Below are 13,850 nucleotides of genomic sequence, written 5' to 3' on the forward strand. Positions count from 1 at the left end.
CTTTATCACTTTTTTTACTTCTAAACTGTACAAATTTTAACTGAATGTTCACATGTGGATACTTTTGTGGCAAAGTCGTTGTATATAGGTTTGAAGTTCGGCACAATCTGTCCATCTTTTCATAAACTGTCGTATCGATCTCCGTATTTAACTTCTAAGGCACCTAGAATTTTTCCCAAACTCAGGAACAATTTTTGTATGACTTTCTATATTTGTGCTAAAGTTGGTCGGAACCAAACCATAACCTGATATAGCTCCTATATAAACCGATTCCCAGGTTGAACTTCTTTTATTTAGCCATAGATTTTCATTGAATAAATTTTGTCTAGCGTTCGAAACCACCAATACAACTTCCAACAGATGCACAGAATCATGTGGATACCATGGGAGTAGTGTAACTTGTGCAGACGGAAAATTTGCCATTACACACAAAAACACATGCATTGGAAGAAGTACAGCTAATAGACAGGGTTGTCGAGCGTAGTTAATGTGGTATTTGCAATAAATTCGGTACAAATACATCATGCCAGGTCAGTTTTTATAAAGTACTAGCTGGCCCGATGTGCATTGCGGCCCCATTTTGTCCGAATTTGAAAAAAAAATTATTATTCGTATTTAACTCTTAAATACATTTCACTACAGTCCCATATTGTTCCTTGGTTTCTACCAAGCTGCTTAATCTTTAAACCACTGTGCATCAGCATTTGCACGTCCTGGTATTTGGCGAATTGCGGATATCCTGTTGGCCTTATCGGCGCAACGAAATCAAAACATCAGAATCTCGAAAAAGGAGCAAATTTACACAATTATTCTGGATGTGCAGATAAAAAGCGAATAGCTAGCTGGATATTCACACAAAGCAACAACATTGGGGTGATGTTGCTTTGTAGGATAGAAGAGACTGAAAAAAGTAACCATAAATGGAGCAATATGTGAACATTTCATAAAGCTGTGTAACTTTAAATGAGGGCCAAGATGTATGGTACGACGCTACCCTCTTTTGCCTTTTCAGTGCTGCTTTTTATTGGGTTGCTTCGCATAATCAAATAGTAGAGGCGGAAGAGAAGTGCCAGGACCAAATAAAAAATACGTTAATTGTGGGTTATGTGCAACATTTGCGCACTTGAATTAAATCACTGTAGCTCCTTGGCAGGAACAACAGGGATATAAGGGCATACAAACTTTGCCCAACCATGCATATAATGATGGTTGAGGTTCCAATATTCCTCTACAATGCGTCTACCAAATGCCAAACAAGCGGAACTGAACTGTGCAGGCTTCAGTTGATTTTTTCAGCTTTACCTATGCGTGCATTTTGTGAATCTTTAGTTGGTTTGCATTTAATTCAATGAAAATGGTATCGCAGCAGCTACAGCAAAGCCAAACCAAATCAGGACGAAATGCGCAACCTCAGCCACCAGCTATCGGTGTAGGAAAGCTAAAACGAGGAAGTAAGGACGGGCTAACGTCGGTCGAAGTCGACCTTTTGATTTCCTACACCACATTGGATGCGCAGGCTAAGTCGTCGAATTTAGAATTTGCTTAAATTTGATATGTAGAATTTCCATCAAAATCCGTACATATTGTAGGAGCCATAGAGTAAATCGTTGTGCAAATTTTTGAGAAGATCGATTGATAAATGGGTAAGCAAAGGCCTTAAAAGTGAAAATCCGGAGATGCATATATATGGGAGGTATATCTAAAACTGAACAAATTTCCATGAAATTTACCAGTTATCAGAAGAGTTATAAGAGAAACATTCTTGCCAAATTTTGTGAAGATCGGTTAACAAATTACTAAGTTATTGAGTATGATTCAAAATCGGACGAATATATATATGAGAGCTTTATCTAAATTTGAACGATTTCTATTAAATTCAATAGCAATACCGGGAGTTATAAGGGAATGCGTTGTGACAATTTTCGTGTGAATCGGTTAAAAAATTACCAAATTATTGCAATACTAGTCCAAATTGGACGAACATATAAATGGAAGCAATATCTAAATCTGAACCGATTTCTATGAAATTCGCCAATAATGTCGAGACTTATAAGAAAATCTCTCGTGCAAAATCGCTTTACAAATGACGATAACATTGCAATTTTAATCAAAATCGGACGAACATATAAATGGAAGCTATATCTAAATCTGAACCAATTTCTATCAAATTCAGCAATAATGTCAAGACTTAAAGGAAATCCCTCGTGCAAAATTTCGTGAGAATCGGTTTTCAAATGACGATATAATTGCAATTTTAGTCCAAATCGGACGAACATATATACGGGAGCTATATCCAAATTTGAACCGATTTTTTTCAATTTCAATAGGTTTCGTCTCTAAGCTCGGACATAGCGATCTGTGACGGACATAGCTAAATCGAATCAGAAAGTGATTCTGAGTAGATCGGTATACTTATCAGTTGGTCTATATATATCTTCCCTCTGGGTGTTACAAACAAATTCACTAAGTTATAATACCCTGTGCCATTGTAGTGCTGTAAGGTATAACAAGTACGAGCGTGCTAAGTTCGGCCGGGCCGAATCTGCTATACCCTCCTCCATGGATCGCATTTGTCTAGTTCTATGCGCGGTATCTCTTTTTAGGCAAACAAAGAATATTGAAAAGGAACTGTTATGCTATTGGAGCTATATCAAGTTATAGTCCGATTCGGACCATAAATGAATTCTGAACATTGTAGCAGTCATTGTGTAATATTTTAGTTCATTCGGATAAGAATGAGCCTTGTAGGGGCTCAAGAAGCAAAATCGGGAGAAAGGTTTATATGGGAGCTGTATCAAGCTATTGATCGATTTAGATCATATTAGACACGTATGTTGACAGTCATGAGAGAAGCCGCTGTACAAAATTTCTGCCAAATCGGATGAGAATTGCGCCCTCTAGAGGCTCAAGAAATCAAGATCCCAGATCGATTAATATGGCGGCTATATCAGGTTATATACCGATTTGCGCCATACTTAGCACATTTATTGCAAGTCATAACAATCGGTATACTTATTATTCAAAATTTCAGCCAAATCGGATGAGAATTGCGCCCTCTAGTGGCTCAAGAAGTCAAGATCCAAGATCGGTTTATATGATAGTTATACCAGATTATGGACCGATTTAAATCTTACTAAGTACAGTTGTGGAAAGTGATACCAAAACACCATGTGCAAAATTTCAGTCAAATCTGACGAGAATTGCGGCCTCTAGAGGCTCAAGAAGTCAAGACCCAAGATCGGACCAGATCGGACCATATTTGAATATAGCTGCCATATAGAGCGATCTCCCGATATAGAGTATTGAGCCCACAAAAGGAGCATTTTTCATCCGATTTTGATGAAATATGAAATCTGTTCGACACGAAAGCCGGGCAATGACAAAGGAAATGCTCCAACGTCTCATCACCTTCCCCGCATGCCCTACACATGCTACCACTTGCCGCGCCGATTTTACATAAGTGAGCTCGTGTCCCGTTATGATACCAATAGCTATACTGACCTTCTTTCTTTTCGCCGTCTTACCGACAGTTTCGCTGTTCCACAATGTTGGATGCGCATTCGTCGCCCACTCCCTTAACTCGGATTGCGTCGACCCGAAAGGCTTCGGGTTAACCAAGTTTACTGACGGCATTCCTCTGGCCTTCACCGCCAAATCGTCTGCCCTTTCATTTCCACTTACTCCATTATGGCCCGGCACCCAAACGTATGGATTTTGCCACCCTCAGAGAAGGCGTTAATCTCCTTCTTACACTGAGAGACTGTTCGTTACCGTCCTGCTTGTTATTGCCCTCATGGCAACTTTACTGTCGGTAAAGATGTTCACACTCGACGTCCTAGCGTTAGCACCACACCACTTCACGCATTCCGTGATCGCCCTGATCAAAAAACTAGGGCGAACAATAGTAAGATGGGTTCAAGAATCTTTGTCGCTAGGGACAGTTTGGTTATGGCAGTTTTCGACAAGGGAGAATCAGCAGACAACATTTTCTGGGTGTAGACAGATCAAGTTTTTGTACATATTTTGAAATATGATGTTTCAATTTTTACAAAATCCCTAAAAATTTAAATTTTGAAATAAAAATATATAAATAGTTTCAAATTTTAAATTATCTCTTGGTCTTTCAAGTGTTAAATATGCTTCTTTACAATCTCATCATAAATGGAGCAGCAGTCTGCTTTTTCTTCATAACTGCAGAACAATTGTTGTAATAGCAATAAAATCAACTACTATCAGGAAGCAGACAAAGTTTGTCATTATCAGCAGATTTTTTTTTATAAGTGTAAGATGTAAATCACTTTTAAAATGATCAAGAACTTTCAAACGCCAGTAATCCAACACCGTGTTATGGAGTTTATACCATTTCTGGAGTGAACCCTTCAATTTGTAGACCACTACGGTGTTGATTTTAAGAGCTCATGTGCCCCTTAAACTCATATAGACTCAAGCTCGGTTTTATGTTTTTACAATTGTTTGCTCTGAGATCTTTTTTAATAAGCTTATTGTCTTCAGAATACAACATAGTGTTCGTAGCCGCCACATGCCAACGAGAAAGCTCCCTCAACCTCACGGCAGTGGTCGCTGCAATTTGTCTAGCCACAATGTCCAGAGGCATAAGATATAGCATTAAATTCAATGCATCAGATGATGTCGCCCTCAGTGCGGCTATGACGCACAAACAAGCCATCCTTCGGATACGGTTAATTATTGAGCAGTAGGTGAACTTTTGAAGCGCCGTCCACCAGACCACAATACCATATAGCATTATAGGTCTGACAACTGCAGTATATACCCAATGCATGACACGTAGTCTAAACACCCAACTTTTGCCAATGGCTCTCTTGCAGGTATATAGGACAAGAGTGGCTTTTCTTGCCCTTTCCAAAATGTTGGATTTGAAGTACAGTTTCCTGTCCAGCAAAACACCCAGGTATTTTGCGCTTTCTGTAAATGGAACATTCTCTCTATCCAAAGATACCGGTTCCACTGTAGGCAATTTGTATCTCCTGCTGAAAAGAACTACTTCTGTCTTGCACGGATTTATACCCAGACCACTTTCGGTAGACCACTTTGCGGTTACACGTAGAGCTTCCTGAAGTACAATATATCTCTTAGAATGCTGGGAAACTTTCCTCCAAACGCAATTGCCACGTCATCAGCATACGCGACCACTTTTACACCTTTTTCTTCCAGAGACAATAATATATTGTTATGGCTATATTCCAAAGCTGAGGAGACAATACACTTCCTTGGGGTGTTCCTCTGCTGACCCATCTTTTCAGATCCACAGATCCAAAGCCTGCCGTAATGCATCTTTTAGTAAGTAACTTATTAATAAACTTTCTTACGGTAGAGTTGATGCCTAGAAACTCCAACTCCATCATGATATATATTCTTTATATATATATATATTCTATATATATTTATATATTCTATATATATATATATATATTCTATATATATATATTCTTTGACAGCGAGAGAATCCTCTATGTAGGTCGTAAAGGGCTGTTTAAGTGCATTTGCCTTTACTATATGCATACTGCTGCCGCGACAGGCGATCTCCACGGATCTTTGCCCTAAAATATGTTTCTATCAACCTCTCAAGAGTCTTCATCATAAAGGATGACTGACTAATAGGACGAAATCTTTCGCCTTCGTGTGGAAGGGTTTTCCTGCCTTCGGAATGAAAATGACTTTCGTGTCCCTCCATCCCACAGGTATATATGACATTCTTATACAAGCAGAGTATATCTCCCTAAGCCAGGGAACCAGTCTATCGGACACAGCTTGGAATGCAACCGGTGATACATCATCAGGGCCTGGCGACTTAAAGGAGTCGAAACTTCTTATCGCCCAAAGGATTTTCGACTCAGACACAATTTCCCTAATAGCCTCCGACGAATGCATACCAGTGACAACCTCTTCTGCCGCCACGTTGAAATCCCAATTAAAAAATGTTAATATATTTGTTGAAATTTATTTTTTCATGTAGGGAGCAAAAGCATAATCTACTGCTATTACTTAATGAGGACCCCCGGTAGAATTGGTAGCATGCTCTAATTGCAAATGTGGGGGTCGTGGATTCGATTCCCATTATTAGCCTTAGTCAGTCAATATTACTAGTGAGTCTGTAAAGGATTGCCGCTGTAAAGTACTGTATCACTATTCCTGATAGAAGTGATTGGAACTACAATATCCCTGGTAACAGAAGTTACATAGCCTTCTATACGGATGGTTCCAAACTAAACGACCAGGTAGGCTTTAGGATGTACTCTAAAGATTTAGAACTGGTCATATCGAAGAGGTTACCCGACCATTGCAGGGTGTATTAAGCGGAGATCCTTGCAATTAAGGAAGTGGTGGAATGGCTAAGATATAATTTCGTTACGACGGTTGGCATAAATATCTTCTCAGACAGCCAGGCAGTCATTAAATCCATGGAGAACGAATTTCTGAACACAAAAACCGCCCTCGACTGTCGCAGATCTCCCTACGAGATGGGTGAACAGTTCAAAATTCACCTGTTTTGGGTGCCGGGCCACAGAGATATCCCAGATAATTCTAAAACAGACGAGCTTGCGAGACCAGGAACTACCTTACACACTCCAGGGAAACTGGAATCTATGGGTATGCCTCTAGCGACATGTAAGCTAAGTTTTTAGGACCAGGCCCGAAGGGCAACGAATGATAAATGGTCACAAAGAGGGGGCTGTGAGCGTTCCAAAACTATGTGGCCTCATCTAGACTTGAAGAGGTCTACTGCTTTGCTGTCATTGGCTAGAACAGACGTCTCAATCATTGTGTCCGTCTAATCGGAAAACATGCTGAAAGACTGAAGGTTGCCAGCAACGACTTTTGCAGAAGCTGGTATAGAACGATTTCTGTATGTGTATCCCGCACTAGCAGTTAGAAGGAGTTCCACTTTAGGTTCTCATTTCTTTGAGAAACTATCTGATTTAGCGGATATGAACATTCGCAAGTTACTGAGCTTTTTAAAGTGATTTGGATGGTTCAACGGTAGGAACTAGAAGGCATTTTCCTTCTTCTTTTCCTTTGGTATCACAGTGGACGAAAACGTCTAAATGAATCTGATGGCAGACTGCCACTTAAACCTAACCTTCCTGACCTAACCTACTTCTTACTGGGGCATTATTTAATTTTTAAAATGGGGCTTTGCTTTATATAAAATGGTGTCCCAAATTTTGAAGCCTTACTTCATTTTAGTTTTTGGGGGTGTTTTTTGTTACGTCACGGCCTTATTTTATTTTCATTTTGGGATCTTATTTCATTACGTAATAATATCCAATTTTTGGCCTTTTATTCATTTTCCGTTTTTTCATGCCGCCTCGTAAGATTGAAACCAACATAATCATTCGTTTAACAATGGTTCTTATTATTATTATTATTTATCCAATAAGTATTTTGCTTTACAAGGCATTCTCTTTTAGATTTCATCGTTTTATTACCAACTACCATATATCTTACCTTTACGTATTGAAAATCCTTGGTTTATTATGTGTTGCCTTTTAAAATAGATGAACCGATATATGCGTTGTATAAATATTTGATGAGTTATCCTTGTTAGAAAATATTTAATACAAATTCGTTGATTCAGCCTTTAACATTCTAACGCATACACGCTATCACTTTTATTTGTGTTTCTTAAGATATGAGTACAAGACACTGAGATCAAAGAAAATTGAGTTTAAGATTCTAATGTCATTCACTTTTCGAAGGATAAATAAATAAAAAAACAAAAACTCACTTTGATCCTGTAATTATTTGAATCATATCATTACAATTCCTACCCAAGTACGTAACATGTTGTGCGTGCATATGATTACATCTAAATATGTACTGGTGTGTTTGTATTAGTATTCAAGTTCCTTATTTTCTTTGGTGTTGATTTTAGGTTATTTACACTAATATTTTTTAACTGGTTGCATTCGAAAACAAATTGTTTTTGTGGCTTAATTCTGTTCGTTCTTCTCGTAGAACGCAACAACGTAACGCAAAGTTCAGCACAAATCACCGTTAATTTGGACCGTGTAACATCAATGTCAATTTTAAAATGCAAATATTTGATTTATGACAGGGGAGACGATGAGTGAGTGACACGCAAACACACTCACGCAAATTTATTACGTCTCCGAGTGTTGATGGCTACATTAAAAAGAGAGTCGCCGACGGGCCTGACAGCACCAACAACTGCAAATTTAAGCAATGACAACGAATCAACATCGTCCCCCAACGAAACATCATTAAATAGAGAAGAGACAAGTGAAAGACCAACTTCCCTTGTTGTGGCTGTTGTATTATTTTTTAATTTCTTTTTCTTGAAAAAAAAACAACGACCACCACACATACTCTCACTGTCATGCATAACACAACGCACATGTGGAGCATTGATTACAGAGAAGGCCCTGCTGTCTATACATACATAAAAGGATATCATGCAGCTGCAACAATCTCGGCATCCAAACGCTGACTAGATTAAGTGGTGACAACAACACGGCAAACTTTCATATTAAAAAACAAGTCATTAAAAATTAATTCTCTGGTAAAACAAACAATAATCGAGCAAACAAAGAAAAAAGAAGGCCAAAGACGACTTTAGCGAACAGCGAACGCATTCTACTTCTCTACTTTTAAGCACCTATCATAATCATGTAGGCATATTCATAAGGAGGGGTCAAATTTTTTGTCGACAAAGCGTTTATAAGAATCGAACTAAAAAGAGACCAAGTGTCTAAAACAGTGATGGGCAAATATAGACACTCTATTGACAGTTACTGTGTACGTTCACAAGAAATATTATGCTAATAAGCCCATGGTCTATAGGTATACTGTGCAAGACATCAGTGTGCCCACCACTGCTCTAAAATCAAAATAGAGCTTTAGATTTACAACAAGTAAAAGCGTACTAAGTTCGGCCGGGCCGAATCTTATATACCCTCCACCATGGATCGCATTTATCGAGTTCTTTTCCCGGCATCTCTTCTTAGGCAAAAAAAAGGATAAAAGAAAAGATTTGCTCTGCTATTAGAGCGATATCATGATATGATCCGGTTCGGACCACAATTAAATTATATGATGGAGACCTGTGGAAAATGTCAGCCAATTCGTATAAGAATTGCGCCCTTTGGGGCTCAAGAATTAAAATAGAGAGATCGATTTATATGGAAGCTGTATCAGGCTATAGACCGATTCAGACCACAATAAACACGTATGTTGATGGTCATGAGAGGATCCATCGTACAAATTTTCAGGCAAATCGGATAATAATTGCGACCTCTAGAGGCTGAAGAAGTTAAGATCCCAGATCGGTTTATATGACAGCTTTATCAGGTTATGAACCGATTTAAACCTAACTTAGCGCAGTTGTTGGAAGTCATTGCGAAACACGTCGTGCAAAATTTCATTCCAATCGGATAAGAGTTGCGCCATCTATAGGCTCAAGAAGTCAAGAACCAAGATTGGTTTATATGACAGCTATATCAGGTTATGAACCGATTTAAACCTAACTTAGCGCAGTTGTTGGAAGTCATAGCGAAACACGTCGTGCAAAATTTCATTCCAATCGGATAAGAATTGCGCCATCTATAGGCTCAAGAAGTCAAGACCCAAGATCGGTTTATATGGTCGCTATATCAGGTTATTGACCGATTTGAACCTAACTTTGCACAGTTTCATTTCATTTCATTTCAATCGGATAAGAATTGCGCCCTCTAGAGGCTCAAGAAGTCAAGACCCAAGATCGGTTCATATGGCAGCTATCATCCGATTTGAACCATACTTGACACAGTTGTTGGATATCATACCAAAATACTTCGTGCAAAATTTCATTCAAATCGGATAAGAATTGCGCACACTAGTGGCTTAAGAAGTCAAGATTCAACTAACTTCGCGCAGTTGTTGGAAGTCATAGCGAAATACGTCGTGCAAAATTTCATTCCAATCGGATAAGAATTGCGCACTCTAGAGGCTCAAGAAGTCAAGACCCAAGATCGGTTTATATGGCAGATATATCAAAATATGGATTGTATAGCCCATTTACAATCCCAACCGACCTACACTTATGAGAAGTATTTGTGCAAAATTTCAAACGGCTAGCTGTATTCCTTCGAAAGTTAGCGTGCTTTCATCGACAGACAGACGGACGGACGGATGGTCGGACATGGCTAGATCGACATAAAATGTCACGGCTGTCAAGAATATATATACTTAATGGGGTCTCAGACAAATATTTCGAGTAGTTTGAAACAGAATGACGAAATAAGTATATCCCCATCAGCAGTATACCCCAGAATCAGCAGAAGTCTTTGTGTCGAATTTCAGCCAAATTGAATGAAAATTGAGGACTCTAGGACACTCATGAAATCAAATCTGGGCAAGAAGTCGTGTTTGAATTATTTCATTATTTTACAATAACCAAATCGAAAATTGGTTACCGCTGCTATGGCCTCAAGTAGTCATATCACAGAATTGGTATTCAAGTGGCCTATATCAGTATATAAACCGATTCGGATCAGCAGAAGTCGTTCTTTCGAATTTCAGCCAAATAAGATAAAAATCGAAGCCTCTAGGAGCTCAAAAAATCAAATCTGGGAATCGGTTTACATAGGGGTTATATCAATGTATGGACCGATTCGGATCATACATGGTATGGATGTTGGAAGTCATAGCAGAAGTCCTTCTACCAAATATCAGTTAAATTGGATTAAAATGGAGGTCTCTAGGGACTCAAGAATTAAAAACTGGGGATCGGTTCATATCCAAATCTGAATCGCTGTGGCCTATTTGCAATCCCCAACGACTTACATCGATAAGAAGTATGTGTGCAAAATTTCCAGCGGATATCTTTATTCGTTCGAACGCTATCGCGTTTTCGACATATGGACGGACGGATAGAAAAACGGACATGGATTGATCGAATGTCAAGACCAACAAGAATATATATACTTTATGGGGTCTTAGATAAATATTTCGAGGTGTTGCAAACGAAATGACTAGGCTAGAATAGCCCCATCCTATGGTCGTGGATATAAAAATCATTTTCGTATCTATCGGGTACCAAATATTAAAATAGGGCTAAATAATAGAGTAGGCCTTGAAATCTATCACTCCTTCTTGGTTGCAGCCAAGACATTTATGTTTCCAGTGGAAAATTGTTGTGTAGACTACAAGATAGCAACAAACATCGAATTATAATTTTGCCTCTTTTTTAATCATTTTTGGCTCGTATATAACTTTATTGCATGTTGCATGGATCTATCAAAACAACCATTTTCATTCGTAATTGCGACAAAAAATTCTGCAATGCCTATTATCTTAGAATCAAGGTCACCTCTCGACAGATGAAAATCACGCCATACATAACACTGATACTACCCATGTTGTTATATGGTTCCGAGTGTTTGAGAAAAAAAATCGTAAAATGTATGGACCAGTTTGCATTGATGGAGAGTATCGGCGTCGTATGAACCACAAACTGTATGAGCTATATGACGACGTTAGCATAGTTAAACGTATCGAGTATCAGAATAAATGAAACAGCCTCTGTGAAGAAGTTTTTGTAGGCGATCACGACGGTAAATGCAAACCGGGACGTCAAAAAGCCCGATGTAAAGATCAAGTAGTGAGAGACACCTCAAAACTTGGTGTCAGAGATTATAGAAGGAGCACAGAAGATCGAGGCGCTCGAAACTGTAATTTACGCTCGGATAATGGGACAAATGTTCCGTCATAGCCAATTAAAGTAAAAGTATTATGTTACCCTGTAGCCACATTTGCATCTGGAGTTGACGATCCTCGTCAAGCTTTTATAGGCGAGCAAGCTCCTTCCAATTGGTTATTTAAAGGCGCCAATATTTCACCTTGTCGTATCGAGAAGCAAGAACCGGTGCCGCCCATCCTCTCACTGAGACTCTCCACTCGATACCGCTGATTGTCCGCGACTGCAATTACAGTTACTCCGTATGAAGCATTCCACTATCCGCAACCTGTGGACGCGACCGATAGCTCCTAGCTTTGCTTCTCATGATAACGATAACACCACACAGACCGGAGCTCAAAGTTTCAGCCCGTGTGGTGCTCCTTTTTATCCCGTACCGGAAATATCCTTTAGTAGTAGTTGGTAGTGCAGTCCTCTTAAAGTTTTAGCTCAATGATAAGCGACAACTTGTTTTATGCCAAGTCCGTAGAGAAGTTTTAGAGTGGCTGGTTTTTCTGGTGTTCACCCCGGGATTTCAACCCAGACATTCTACGTCATAGGCAAACATGCTGGCATCTAAGCCACGAGACTACCTCCCTCAGTATTATATTACCATGTCTACATTCGGAAAAGTCTATCGTGTTACTTAACCCTTGCCTAAAACAGGATTCCAATCCATCTTGTCCGATCTGAAAGAGTCCTCGTGTATTCGTCATTATCTGGTGAAAAATGCATTATTTATGCACCCATAGCAGCTGTATCCAAATATGGTCCGATAATTGGATAATATATGTGGATTTTAAGGGCCTTAGACCTTAAATCGGCAGGTCTGTCTGGTTGGGTGGCTATATCGGACTATAGTCCGATATAGCCCATCTTCGAACTTAACCTGCCTATGAACAAAAAAGAATCTGTGCAATGTTTTAGCTCAATATCTATATTTTTAAAGACTTTAGCGTGATAACAAACTTACGGATGGACGGACATGCCTAGACCGTCTTATAGGGTCGGAAATGGATATTTCGATGTGTTCCGTTTGGATAATAATGTGGAACTTCGGTTCAACAGCAAAATAATCTCCAGTCTAAAAACCAATTGCATTGGTCGAATTTCAAGTCGGATACTTTATCAAAACTATGCACTATTTTACAAAAATAGCCCACAATTCAATTCCAACTAGGTTTAGAGTGGACAACAAAAATTAGAACTTAGTGAAAAATTCTACAGTAACTTCGATATTTCGACTGCAAATTGGCTTATGTTGGATTTTATGTCAATCAAGAGAAGGATTCATCAAACTTTTTTGGCAATCTTGACGTTTTGCCTGGTAACATTGTATTCCACTACCAGCACGCGGTACCAACTCCCATAAATTTGAATAAAGACCTTTTTCAACAACCTCACGTCCTGCCGACGGCAAACTTGGAATAACATCTACAGCGGTAGCGGTAACGTTTGTCACATTTCAAAAAATAAAGTGCGTACAAATTTTAAACAGACCATTCAAAGATCGACGGCGCAAATAAATTTCCAGAGTTCATAGAATTTTCTCTGGACGCGTACACGTACTCTCCGAAACTATTGGCTGTGTGGGAATCCATAGTTAGCGGTCGCACTCAAGAGTGGGTAATGGTATAAAAACCAGAGGAACAACAACAACGTCAATTGTGGAGAGTATGCGAAAATACAAAAACAGTTACGAAAATGACAACACATGCCAGAGTATTTGAATGATACCACCCCAATTTACTCAAATTACACACATCCACATCAAAATTTCTCACTCTCTCAGGCCATCTCATTCGCACTTGAAAAGGGGCCTATCTCACACCATGCATCACCTAACACCCTCAATTCAACGACAAAGCGCTCTCTTTCTCTCTACACTACTGCGCATACCGTTACAATGGTTGTCGAGGAAGGGGTGTTACTTCTTCTCTGCAAATGACAAAACAACAACAAAAAGAGCCCATGAATCTACTCGGTGCTTAGTGGCATCAACTGCCAACTGCATCATACATACATATGTATGCCATCATTGCGAGAAATGATTTTGTGATGTGTTTGTTGCATTGCTGCCATTTGAGTTGGCCACCATTGTTCGGTCATCGTTCATTGAGCCATCATCACCTTG

The 13,850-nt window shown here is 39.1% G+C and overlaps 1 protein-coding gene across 4 annotated transcripts in view; it reads right to left on the reverse strand.

Moving 5' to 3' along the window:
* Positions 1-13,275, reverse strand: part of LOC106084057 (fez family zinc finger protein erm) — a 190,604-nt gene extending 177,329 nt beyond the window's left edge. Inside the window, exons 1-3 of one of the 4 annotated variants that reach the window (XM_059365133.1) lie at positions 13,103-13,275; positions 7,812-8,211; positions 7,489-7,686 (exon numbers count right to left, since the gene is read on the reverse strand). The gene's annotated coding sequence lies outside the window, so the exon portion shown is untranslated. Of the gene's footprint in view, positions 1-7,488; positions 8,212-8,443; positions 8,523-13,102 lie in introns of all 4 variants that reach the window. The other 3 variants (XM_013247498.2, XM_059365132.1, XM_059365131.1) reach the window with 3 other exon arrangements.
* Between the last annotated feature and the right edge of the window lie 575 nt (positions 13,276-13,850).

The sequence above is a fragment of the Stomoxys calcitrans genome, chromosome 3 (genome assembly GCF_963082655.1).
Source record: "Stomoxys calcitrans chromosome 3, idStoCalc2.1, whole genome shotgun sequence".
In the NCBI taxonomy this organism is placed as follows: domain Eukaryota; kingdom Metazoa; phylum Arthropoda; class Insecta; order Diptera; family Muscidae; genus Stomoxys; species Stomoxys calcitrans.